This window comes from Oryctolagus cuniculus, chromosome 6, assembly GCF_964237555.1.
Source record: "Oryctolagus cuniculus chromosome 6, mOryCun1.1, whole genome shotgun sequence".
Taxonomy (NCBI): Eukaryota; Metazoa; Chordata; class Mammalia; order Lagomorpha; family Leporidae; genus Oryctolagus; species Oryctolagus cuniculus.
The window spans coordinates 692,334-704,403 of NC_091437.1; positions in this window are offsets into that span (position 1 = coordinate 692,334).

The following is a 12,070-nucleotide window of genomic DNA, read 5'->3' on the forward strand; positions in this document are numbered from 1 at the left end:
TGTTACTGCTTTTATATTTTTATGCTCCAGTATTTGAAAATAATCTGCATTGTTTTTATAGTTAATTAATTATATGTTATACTCTTAAGTTGTATATCTCTTGAAAATAAAATATAGAAAGAGAAAAGCAGAATTATTTCAACTATTAATATTGTGGGCTTTTAAAGTTTGGTTTTGTTAATTCCAGTGTCTTTCCACACAACTAGAGTTTTCAGTTGCATCATGCCAATCTCTGAGGATTGGATGCTGCGTTTTGGGTGAATCCTCAGATTGAAGTGGTTAGCAGACACGGGAGATGGACATTTCATGACACTTTCTCCTGCAGTAGGCACACTGCAGTACAACCCCAACGCCCCTCTCAGATCATGTCTTTAGGAGGAACTCACTTAATGTGGATGCATCTTTGCTGCCACAGATTATGGAGAAAGGCTGGGGAGGTGTTCCAGACAGGGAGCAGACAGACCCCTCTTTGGCAGGTTGGTCTAGCGTCAGAATAGAGTAGAAATCATGTTCCATGCACCATGGAGGACCCACACTGTTGGGGTTTAACTGTCTCAGCTGTCTGGTACTTTAGGTTTATTCAGAATCATGCTGCCAGATTACTTATGTTGAGGGGTTCAAAACTGGGTGGCCTGGACCTATGTAATCAAACACAGCAGAAGACAGCCCTCAAAGCGGTCCCGACAGGCCTGGCTGAAGTACAGGACATCTGCCTGTTTGGATGGCCTGCAGCTCCAGTTCTCGAGTAAGGGACCCATGTCCACCACGGAGCAGCGGGAAACCATGGAACCATTATTCATGCAAAGGTCCTGACTGCAAAGGTCCCTGTAAAATGTTCTGGGGTTCAGTCTGTGGAATTTCTTTGCTTTTTTTTTTGACAGGCAGAGTGGATAGTGAGAGAGAGAGAGACAGAGAGACAGGTCGTCCTTTTTGCTGTTGGTTCACCCTCCAATGGCCGCTACGGCCGGTGTGCTGTGACCGGCACATCGCGCTGATCCGAAGCCAGGAGCCAGGTGCTTCCCCTGGTCTCCCATGTGGGTGCAGGGCCCAAAGACTTGGTCCATCTTCCACTGCACTCCCAGGCCATAGCAGAGAGCTGGCCTGGAAGAGGGGCAACCGGGACAGAATCCGGTGCCCTGACCGGGACTAGAACCTGGTGTGCCGGTGCCGCAAGGTGGAGGATTAGCCTATTGAGCCACGGTGCCGGCCCAGTCTGTGGAATTTCAAAACCATAGATTTCAGACAAAAAATGACTGGATCTAAATGTTAAGATTGTGCAAGTATGTATACAGGTGTACATGTAGGTAAACCATTTTAAAACATACATCATGAAATGGAAAGATATTTCTTAAAGATGGGTCGAAGTTTGGAGCACCACCAAATTCCTGTTTATATGTCCCATTTATGATCTGTTTGCTTCTGATAAATAGGATTTTCCATGATGTATATTGAAGCCATCTATGAGATTTCTCCGTGATCACAGTGCCTCATTGCTGCCTTTAGCTAACGTTAACTGTGTGACTTTGGAAAAGCAGATTATCTCCTAGGATCTGCATTTATACACTTTTAGATTTCTTTGAGTAAGATAAAGGAAAACTATTTTTATATGCAAAATAAGCCAGCATCTTTATTGGAAAATGAATTGAATGTTCAATCTAATTATGGTAACAGCAATTTTTTTTGTATACCAGGGTTTGTTGCAGCATTGTTCACAGTGGCCAAAAGGTGGGGCTAATGCAAACACCATAGATAGACAAGTGAATAGAGAAAACGTGGGGGGTACACATAGGAAGGAATGTTACACAGCCTTTAAAGAAGGCAATGCTATCCCATGAAACAGCATGCAGGAATCCTGAGGACTTCAATGCTGAGTCAAGTCAGTAACCAGAGGATAAGTATAGTGTGGGCCACCTCTGTGATACCTGTAGGAGCCACAATCAGGCAAACAGAGGAGGATGGTGGTTGCCAAGGGCTGGAGTGGTATGGAAAAGGGAGCTGTGTATGGATCCAGAGCTTCAGCTTTGTGCAATGACAATGTTACTGGAGCTCAGCTGCTGGGTGTGCTAGCCAACTGTAATGAAGACAGCACATCTGACAGACCAGTCAGGCATCTCAGGAAGGAACTGTGGACCACACCACATTGGTAAAACAGTTTCACAAGTTCAGAGAAGTGAAAGGATCTTAGATATCTATGAATTCACAATGGGGGCTTTACTATATTGTTCTAAAAGTTCATAGAAATGGTCAATTTTCATTTCATACTACAAGGTACATAGCCTCATATTTCATTCACGTATCAAGTTGCAACAATGCAACATTACTGAGTGCGTTTACCTGTGTTATATTTACACATCTATCAATTGCCAAATATTTCATTAGAATATTGCATTATTAAGTCTCACATAAATAAAGATGTTTGCTCCTGTATGGTTTTCATTTTAGTTAATTATAGACATGATATAAAAATCCAGGTAATGGGGTCCCTAGATCAAAGCCAGGTACATTTTTATGCTTCCATACCTCTATTTCTTGATTGTCATTCAGTGAGAATGGAGATTCCAGGCCATTTAGCAGACAGTGTCATCCCAGTGAAGGACCAAACTTAGGAACTTCAGCGTATGTAACTGCTTATATTGGAGACAAATCCATAAAGATGATTGCTATCAGCAATACTATTCCCTTCAGAAACACCTATCTCACAACAACAGAACATCCAGAAAGTATGAGAGCTTTGGAAACCATTTAAGAAGCTGCATAGCTCAAACAAACGTGAAGCCAACAACAGCCCCAAGTCATTTATTTTTTCCCACAGTGGCTCTCCCCTAAACCAGTGCAATTGTGAGAAAATGCCCAGCATGGGGCCTCTCCCCTGCGGAAAATAGGTGACTGGAACAGTCATCCAACATTCTGGCGTTTCTGTGGGCTACCCAAGGAATTGGCTCCTGTGCTTCTGCACTCAAGTTGCTGACGGAATATTTTGGATGCCCAAGGGCTACTAGGAATAAAGACAAGCTGGATTGCTGTAGCAACTATAGACGCTCCTAAGAGAGATGGGAAAATCTGTGTAATTGGGAAATTTCTTGTACAAACCCAGAGAAAATGTCTAAAAACACTGGAGTCCTTAATTTCTTCTTGGGCTGACAGTGCTGCCCTGTCAGTGTCCAGTCTATAAAGAAGGAATATTTAAATGCCTAACTCCCAACAAAAACTAAAAAGCATATGAAAAAAAGAAATATAGATCGACCAAAGAAAGTAAATCTAGAATCTAACTCTAAAGAGCTATAAGAGAACACAAAGAGAAAACTAAAGTAAAATTAAAAAATGAATAATGTTGAAGCATGAGCACAGAAAGAAACCATGAAAAATCAATAAGCAAAATTGTGGATCTGAAAAATACAGTAAGTTGAAAAATTCACAGAAGAGGTTCAATAGTAGAATCGAACAAATAGAAGAAAAATAATCAGCCAACTCAATGAGCGGTCATTGAAATTACTGAGTCAGACAAGGAGAAAGAATAAAGGGTAGTGGAAGAAGCTGAAGGAACTTACGGGGCAGCACTATTGGAACAACAGAGAAGTGTGGGAGACTATAACACAGAAGGGAGAACAGTGCAAAGACCTCATCTGAAGAGACAACGGCTGGAAACTTCCTGGATGTGGACATCCGCATTCAAGATGCTCAATGGACTAACTTGAGGATAAATTTAAAGAGAATTCCATAGAGAAACATTGTGATTGAACAGTCAAAAAAAAAAAAAAAAAAAAAAGGACAAAGTGAGGACCTTAAAGCAGAGAAAAGTGTCTCATCACATTCGAATGAACTTCTGTAACATTTTCAGATTTCTCAGCTGCAACTTTACAGACAAGAAGAATATGGAAGGAGATGTTTACATGGCTGAGAGAAATAAACTTCCAAACCAACGTGTGTCTGGCAAAAGTGTCCCTGCAGCAGAGACGACGACTTTTCTCATATACAGAAAAGCTGAGGGTGTTTGTCTGTAGATTGGCCTTACAAGAATTGTTAGAGTGCCCTCTCATGGAAACAAAAGGACATTACACAACACAAAAACATGAAAAAAAAAAAAATAGAAAGCTGTCTAGTAAAGTGTAGAGACAATACAGCACCTCTCATACTGCAGTGATACATAAATCACCTTTAAATCTTGCATGGAATTTTAAGATAGACTCATAAAGTGATTAGAACTATAAAAGTATACTCATTAGTACAAACTATAAAAAGATGCAATTTGTGACACTGATCATATAAAGTGGGGGGATATGTAGAAGACTAAAATTTCAGAATATTGTTGAAATTAAGTTTATTGTCTAAAATATTTTTTAAAGATTTATTTATTTGAAAGAGTTACAGAGAGAGAGAGAGAGAGAGAGAGACAGAGAGTCTTTCATCTGCTGGTTCACTCCCTAAATGGCCTCAAAGGTGGAGCTGAGTTGATCCGAAGCCAGGAGCCAGGATCTTCTTCCTGGTCTTCCATGTGGGTACAGGGGTCCGAGAACTTGGGCCATCTTCCACTGCTTTCCCAGGCCATAGCAGAGAGCTGGATTGGAAGTGGAGCAGCTGAGACTCGAACGGGCACTCATATAGGATGCCTGTGCTGTGGGGTGGGGTTTAACCTACTGCACCACAGCGCTGGCCCCTAAAATATGTTTTAAAGGTGTGCGATATTTTACATAACCCCATCGTGACCAGACAGAAGACACCTGTAGAAGATACACAAAAGAAAATGAGTAAGGAATCAAAGTGTTGTCACTGCAGAAATACTGGCAAACTGCAGAGGATGGCAGCTAGAATGGCAAGGACAGGTAAAATGCTGTAAGGCAGATAGGAGGCAATCGATAAAATGACAGAAGACAGCACTTCCCTGTTAAAAACTATTTAAATACAAGTGGATTAAACTCATGAACAAAATAGCAGAGAGTGGCTAAGTGGACATTAAAAAAGCAAGTACCAAGTGTGCATGGTATGCAAGTGTCTCACTTTATGCCTGGGAACACATTGAAGCTGCAAGTGAAGGATGCTAAAATGTGCCCAATGCAAAAGCTAACCACAAGAGACTACAAGTCACCACAAGGTCTCCAGGACACAAAATAGAATGTGTAAACAGTTATCATATGAGAAAAAAGAACGTTAATAAGGAGTAAGGATCATCCCATTAGGAAGATATGATAATTATATATACATCTCATCAGAGAACCCACAAATATGAAGCACACGCTGACAGAACTCAAGGGAGAAATAGACACTGGCATAATAATAATAGAAGATTTCAGTCCCTCACAGTCAGTAACGGAGAGAACAGACAGAAGATCAATAAGGAAACAGTATTTGAACAACACCACAGACTGATCGCACCTGACAGATATATGACAGAACATGCCAGCCACCAGCAGGATGGGCTTTTTCTCAGAGCACACATGGAACATTCTCCAGAACAGATCACATGTGAGCCTACAGAACAAGGCTTCACAAGTTGGGAAGACTGAAATCGTACCAGGATATCTTCTGAGCATAACGGAATGGCCCTAATAATCAGTGATAACAGAGCTGGAAATGTCAGAAATATGTGGGACTTGAACGACAGACTGTTGCAAGAATATTTTGCAAAGGGATAATTCGTGGGGTAAACTAGGAAATAAGTAGAGAGACAAGTGAAAATGAAAACACAACACACCCAAACTTTTGGAATGGAACGAGATCAGTACTAACGATGTTTATGGTGATAAATGCCTACATTAAATATTTTAAATCAATAAGCTAATTTTATGTCTCAAGGCACTAGAATAGAGAAAAATAACTAAAAACAGGTAGAGTGAAGGAAATAATAAAGAATAGAGCAGAAAGAAATGAAACAGAGAATAGAAAATACACATATATCTGAAAAGACCCAAGTGTTAATGTAAAAAGTGTCAACAGGGAGCAAGCGTTTAACCTAAATGATCCAGATGCCTGCATCCCACAGTGGAATGCCTGGATTTCATCCCCAGCTCTGGCTTCAGACTCTACCTTCCTGCTAATTCAGATGCTGGGAAACAGTGGTGATGGCTTCAGTAACTCGGAATTCAATGGACACCTGCATGCAGCTCCAGCCCCTGGCTCCAGCCCCAGCATTTGAGGAGGAACCAGTGGACAGGAGCTCCACCTGTCTGTTTCTCAACCTCTCTACCTCTCAAATTAACAAATAAAAAAATTTCAAAAGCCAACAAAATGGAAAAACTTTTATTTAGGGGCAGGCACTGTGGCACAACTAGTTAACACCCTGGCCTGAAGTGCTGGCATCCCATATGGGTGCTGGTTCAAGACCTGGCTGCTCCACTTCCAATCCAACTCTCCGCTATGGCCTGGGAAATCAGTAGAAGATGGCCCAAGTCCTTGGGCCCCTTCACCGGCATGGGAGACCTGGAAGAAGCTCCTGGCTCTGGGCTTCAGATAGGCCCAGCTCCGGACGTTGCGGCCAACGAGGGAGTGAACCAGCAGATGGAAGACCTCTGTCTCTCTGCCTCTCCTCTCGCTGTGTAATTCTGACTTTCAAATAAATAAATAAATCTTTAAGAAAAAGGAAAAAAAATTTAGACTAAGAAAAAAGTAACAAAATCAGAAATATTAGAGCTGATAGTACAAAAATCAAAAAATGATAAGAGGTTATCATGGATAATTATAAGCCAATAAGTTAAATAACCTAGAAGAAAACAGAGAAATTCCTAGACACATACATTCCAGCAAGACCAAGCCAGGAAAAAGAAAATTCTGAATGTATTAAAACCAGTTAGTACATTGATTCATTAATCAAAAACTCCTCAGTAAGGAAAAACTCACGAGTAGATGGATTCACATGAGGATTCTACCAAAAATTTAAGGAAGAATTAACTGTAACAGGACATAAAATCAGCACATAAAAATCAGTAACATTTCTATACACCAATGGTGAAAACTATTACATAGACAATGACTAAAAAAATATAAAGTAAAATGCCTGGAAACAAACTTGAGCAATAAGATGAAAAGTCTCTGCAGTGAGAACTGTAAAATGTTGATGAGAGAAACTGAAGAGAACACAATTAGGACATTACCTCAAGATTATGGATTAGAGCAAGTCCAAAGATAGCTACAAATTTCACCTTTGCTGCTGCTGCTTGTCTGTGTAATTTTCATTTTAATTTATTGTATTTCTCAGCCTGGTATTTCTACTTCATATTTTTATTATTTCAATCTCTGTTAAATTGATCTGCTCCAACTCTGAATAATACCTCTGTACTTTCTTGAGGTTGTTTACATTATTTTAAATATCTAGCTTGAATTCATTGTCAGAGCACTCAAACAGTTCTGTCTCTTTAATATGAGCAACTAAAAGATTGCTAAGAAAGAAGTACATAGGGGTGTAGAGACGAGGGTCCATGCACGAGAGCAAGATGATGGTGGAGTTGCCCAGGATCATCATGAGGTACAGCATGATCACAATCCAGAAGAGAACCGACTCTTCCTGGGGCCATTCAGAGAACCCAAGAAGGATGAAGCCTACTGGGAAACTTTTGTTAGTCATTCCTCTTGCTTTTGCATTGGGGTTGGATGCAAGGTGAGATATTATGAATGGATTTTGTAGAAAGATTTGGCTTAAATTTGTTTAGAGAAAGTAAGCATTGTTAGTTTTCTAGGCCTTTCGGGAATGTGTCCCTTCACCTTAGTTCCATAAGATACAATCTCTGTTTCTAAGGCTGCGTTTTTATGTCAAAACAATATTTTTAAGACAGCTCCCTTGGAATTTGCCTCTGAGATCTGTAATCACAACATCCCCAGTGGACGCGTTCACAGAGCTCCCTCACATGGTTCATGTTCCTCGCAGCACACCTCTGCAGTGATAGTCACAGCAGCTCTCCAAAAGTCTTGCAATAGGAAATGCTAGATCCAAACCTTAGCTTTCACTTATCTACAACATAATCCTTCAACAAGGCATATTTTTATTATTTGGTGATGTTAGTGGGGAAAAATGAAATTCAGGTAATCTCAGGATCAAAGTCCTATTGTTTTCAGTGTAAACCCTGAAGGAGAACCTGAAGTCATTAGCAAACCCTGGAGTCTGAGGAAGCACTGTGCACAGGAGACACACTGGTTTTTCAATGGTGAAAAACTAGATTGGGTGACTGGTGTTGTGGCATAGAGGGTAAAGCCCCTGCTTCGGCGCCAGCTTCCCATATGGATGCTGGTTCGTGTCTTGGCTGCTCCACTTCTAATTCAGCTCCCTGCTAATGGCCTGGGAAAATCAGTAGAAGACAGAAGAAGCATCTGGGCCCTGGGCCCATGCCAGCTATGTGGGAGACCCAGATGAAGCTTCTGGGTTAGAACTGCCCTAGCACTGGATTGAGACTGGGGAGTAAGGCACTGAATGAAAAATATTCTTTCTATCCCTCTCCCTCTCTCTTTCTTTGCCTCTCCCTCTCTCTCTCTCTCTTTCTCCCTCCTCACCTGCCTCTCCCAATCTCTCTTTCCTCCTCTCCGTAACTCTGACTTTGAAAATAAATATATAGGGGCTGGCGCTGTGGTGTAATGGGTTAAGTCACCACCTTTAGGGCAGGTATCCCATAAGGGTGCCAATATAGTCCCAACTGCTCCACTTCCTATCCAGCTCTCTGCTATGACCTGGGAAAGCAGTAGAAGATGGCCCAAGTCCATTCACCCCTGAACCCATGTGAGAGACTGGAAAGAAGCTCCTGGCTCCCGGTTTTGATCAGCAGAGCTTGGGCCTATGCGGTCACTTAGGGAGTGAACCAGTGTGGTGGAAGACCTCTCTCTCTCTTCCTCTCTCTGACTCTTTGTCACTGCCTTTCAAATAAATACATCTTTAAAAAATAAATAAATGAATCCAAAAAAAAAAAAAAAAAAGCAAATCTAGGATGGGCACAATGTTTCTTCACCCTAGATAAAGTAATGTAATTAACTAATAAGTAAACCACTCTAACATGCTGAGCCACTTTTCTTATCTAAGTAAACAGGGTCAACATGCCAAGTTAAGAAATCTCGTTGAGAGGATTAAGGTCCTCATTAAAGGGATAAAGTATAATGGCTCCTGTTACCTTTCAGCAGAAAACAGTCAGCTTGGACACGGACATCTTGGAAAGTAAAACCCCAGCATTGTTATCTAATCCTTGATGTCCTCATCTATCAGCTAGGCATAATACATAAATTTCAACCAAGAAATAAATAAAAATAGAAATGAGTCACGATGACGAATGATGATCTGTGTGATGATTTTAAAGCTTTGTTTCCTGGGCAAGTAGAAAGGATGGAAGGCAGTTGTAGCGTTAAATTGAGTTAAGAAACACGATCCTAGCATATTACGTTTCTGGCTTGCAGATCCACCAAGAATATGAATGGAAGTGAGCACACAGAAAATTAAATGACTGGAAACTGAGTTACAGATTTGAACATCAGATTTTAAAAGTGGGCAATCCAGGCAAGAATTTGAGGAACACTACAAGGGACTGCTACAGGACAGCAACTTTATAGGGGGTTAGCCATGGCCTCCATGCACCTCACATAGGGAAGAGAAGTACAAAGCTTTATAAAGCTCAGAGAGCAAGTGGACGGAGGCCACATGCCACAAGGGATTCACCTTTTTCAGATGAGATTTACTACATATGAGAAAAGCATTGTTTTATTAACAAGAACCAGAGTAGGATTATTTCATGTCATAGAAGAGGAAATCTTGAGCCAAAGGACTCTGTTAGCTCCCAGAAGTTCTGCATGGCAGGGAGAAAGTGAGAGCCAAGTCATGGACAGGGGCAGCATCTCTGTTCTACCTCTATCTCTGTTCTACCTCTATCTCTGATCTGAGCTCTACAAAGCACCCAGAATTAATGACAGAATGTCCACTCTGTCCTGTCAGACTGTACCGGGTCTTCACCGCATTTTCTTACCTGAATCCACCTTTGCCTGGTGGGGATCACCTCTGCAAGAAACAGTGTCATGTGTACAAAACTTGTCCATCTGGATTTTCTCTTGGAAATGATATCATGGGTTCAGTTGTGTTGAGTTTTATATTTTTATTTATGAGAGACAGAGTGTGTGTGTGTGTCTTCCCATTCATTCGTGCAATCTTCCAAATGCCCACAATGACTGAGAATGGTCAGGTCAGACAGGAGTTGGGAATTCAATCCAGATCTCCCACATGGGTGTGGGGACCACGCTACTTGATTTGTCTCTTGCTGCCTCCCAGGATCTGCATTGGTAGAAAGCTGAAGTCAGTAGCTGGTGGGAAGCATTGAACCCAGGTGCCACAAAATGGCGTATGGGTGTCTCACCCAACATCTTAATCGCTGAGCTAAATGCCTGCCCTTGCCTTATATTTATAAATATCTATAATTTTCATTATATTAATATATTTTGTGTTATAGATCATTGAAGACATATATGAAACACAATAATGTAATAATAAAGATAGGTCTAATCCCACCATCATAGATTTATGATAAATTTGTATTTCTTGCTTTCCACATCCCATGGCCATTGGGTTGCTGTGTCATCCTGGAGTTTGGCTACAATTATGGCAGGATCCATACATTTCTATTCTTGTGGCTGTGGCCAAATAATGATTAATTGATTGTGGGGAAACACATCTCTCTCATTCTCTTGTCTCTGCCTCTCTCCATTTTCTGTGTATCTCTCTCTCTCTCTCTCTCTGACTTTCTCTCTGTCTCTATCTCTCTCTCTCTTTGATAATGAAATTTAGCAGTATTTAAGTAATACATTAATACACAGATGCAAATTCTCATTGGGTCATAGTTTCATTAAGCTGACCACTATTCTGAGAACAAAACATTCAAACTTGTGAAAATAATTAAACTCTACAATATGCTACCTAACTTTAGCAATATACTACCTAACTTTGTATGCCTTCAGTAAGAGGAATTTTGTGTATTTTTGAAATTTAAAGATAACAATACACAACGTTATCATTGTACATCGTGATGTTTTAAAATATCCATATGTTGGGGAAAGGCTAAGCCTAACTAGCAAATGCACAGTTGGATGAGAGGAATAAATGTCAGGAGACCTTTTGTGCAACATGCTGTATTTTTGAAATTTACTGCTGGGATATAAAAATGAAATTGTCTGCATAGATTTCTGCAACAAATTCATCATAATATCAGTTGTATCCTAACATGTGAGTGTCTAAGTGTACTTCACAGCACAAATTCTGCAGTAAGTGCACATTGCAGGATGCCTGAGTCTGGAGAGGGAGCGATTTCTGCATCTTAGAACACAGCCTGTTAGATGCAGTGCTGGGCACTTGGCACAAGTCTCCTTCAAGCCCAGAGACAGGTTGTACATCCTGAGATTCCACTCGTCTGACTGTTCCTTTCTCATTTCCTAACCCCCCCACCATAGCAGTGACAGTGGCTCACCTGGGCTGGAAATCAGTTCAGTGGCACTGCTGGAAATGTCAAGCCCTCTTAGCCAGGAGCACCCTGCAGATCTTCCTTGTGTTGGGATCTAATCTCAGCTCCCTGACTCTGAGATCCCCCTCAGTTAAATATTAGGTGTGGTGTCCACCTCAGCAGATGGGCAGAAATCATGTGACTGTTCTGTTTCCCCAGAGGGAAAGAACAAAGGAGCACAGAGGGCCCTGAGCTCTCTGCAGGTCCCGGAGGCCTCAGTCCTTGTAGGTAATGAACTGCAGTCCCCACACGCGGCGTAGGCCTGAGAGTGAAAATTCTTCCCCCATGCTTCACAAAGTCAACTGAGCTACCAGCTAATTGCTTTAGTTTGCCTGTTTTATGTTGATCCCTAGTAACATAACAAAGCAATTGATTTATTGGTTATAGAAGCTGAAGTTCCAATAGTCGTTTATTAATTCACTCCACAAATGCATATTTAGCTGCTGGGTTCACATTCCTGTGCTAGTCACGGAAGATACAATAAAACTAAAGTCAGCAATAATTAAGAAAATATTCTTTAGCAGGCTGAAATTAATTGCATGTGCTCTTATACAACTAAAACCAGCCAGAAAATATTAGTAATTCAAAACGATGTTTATAGAAGATGAAATGAATCATAAAAA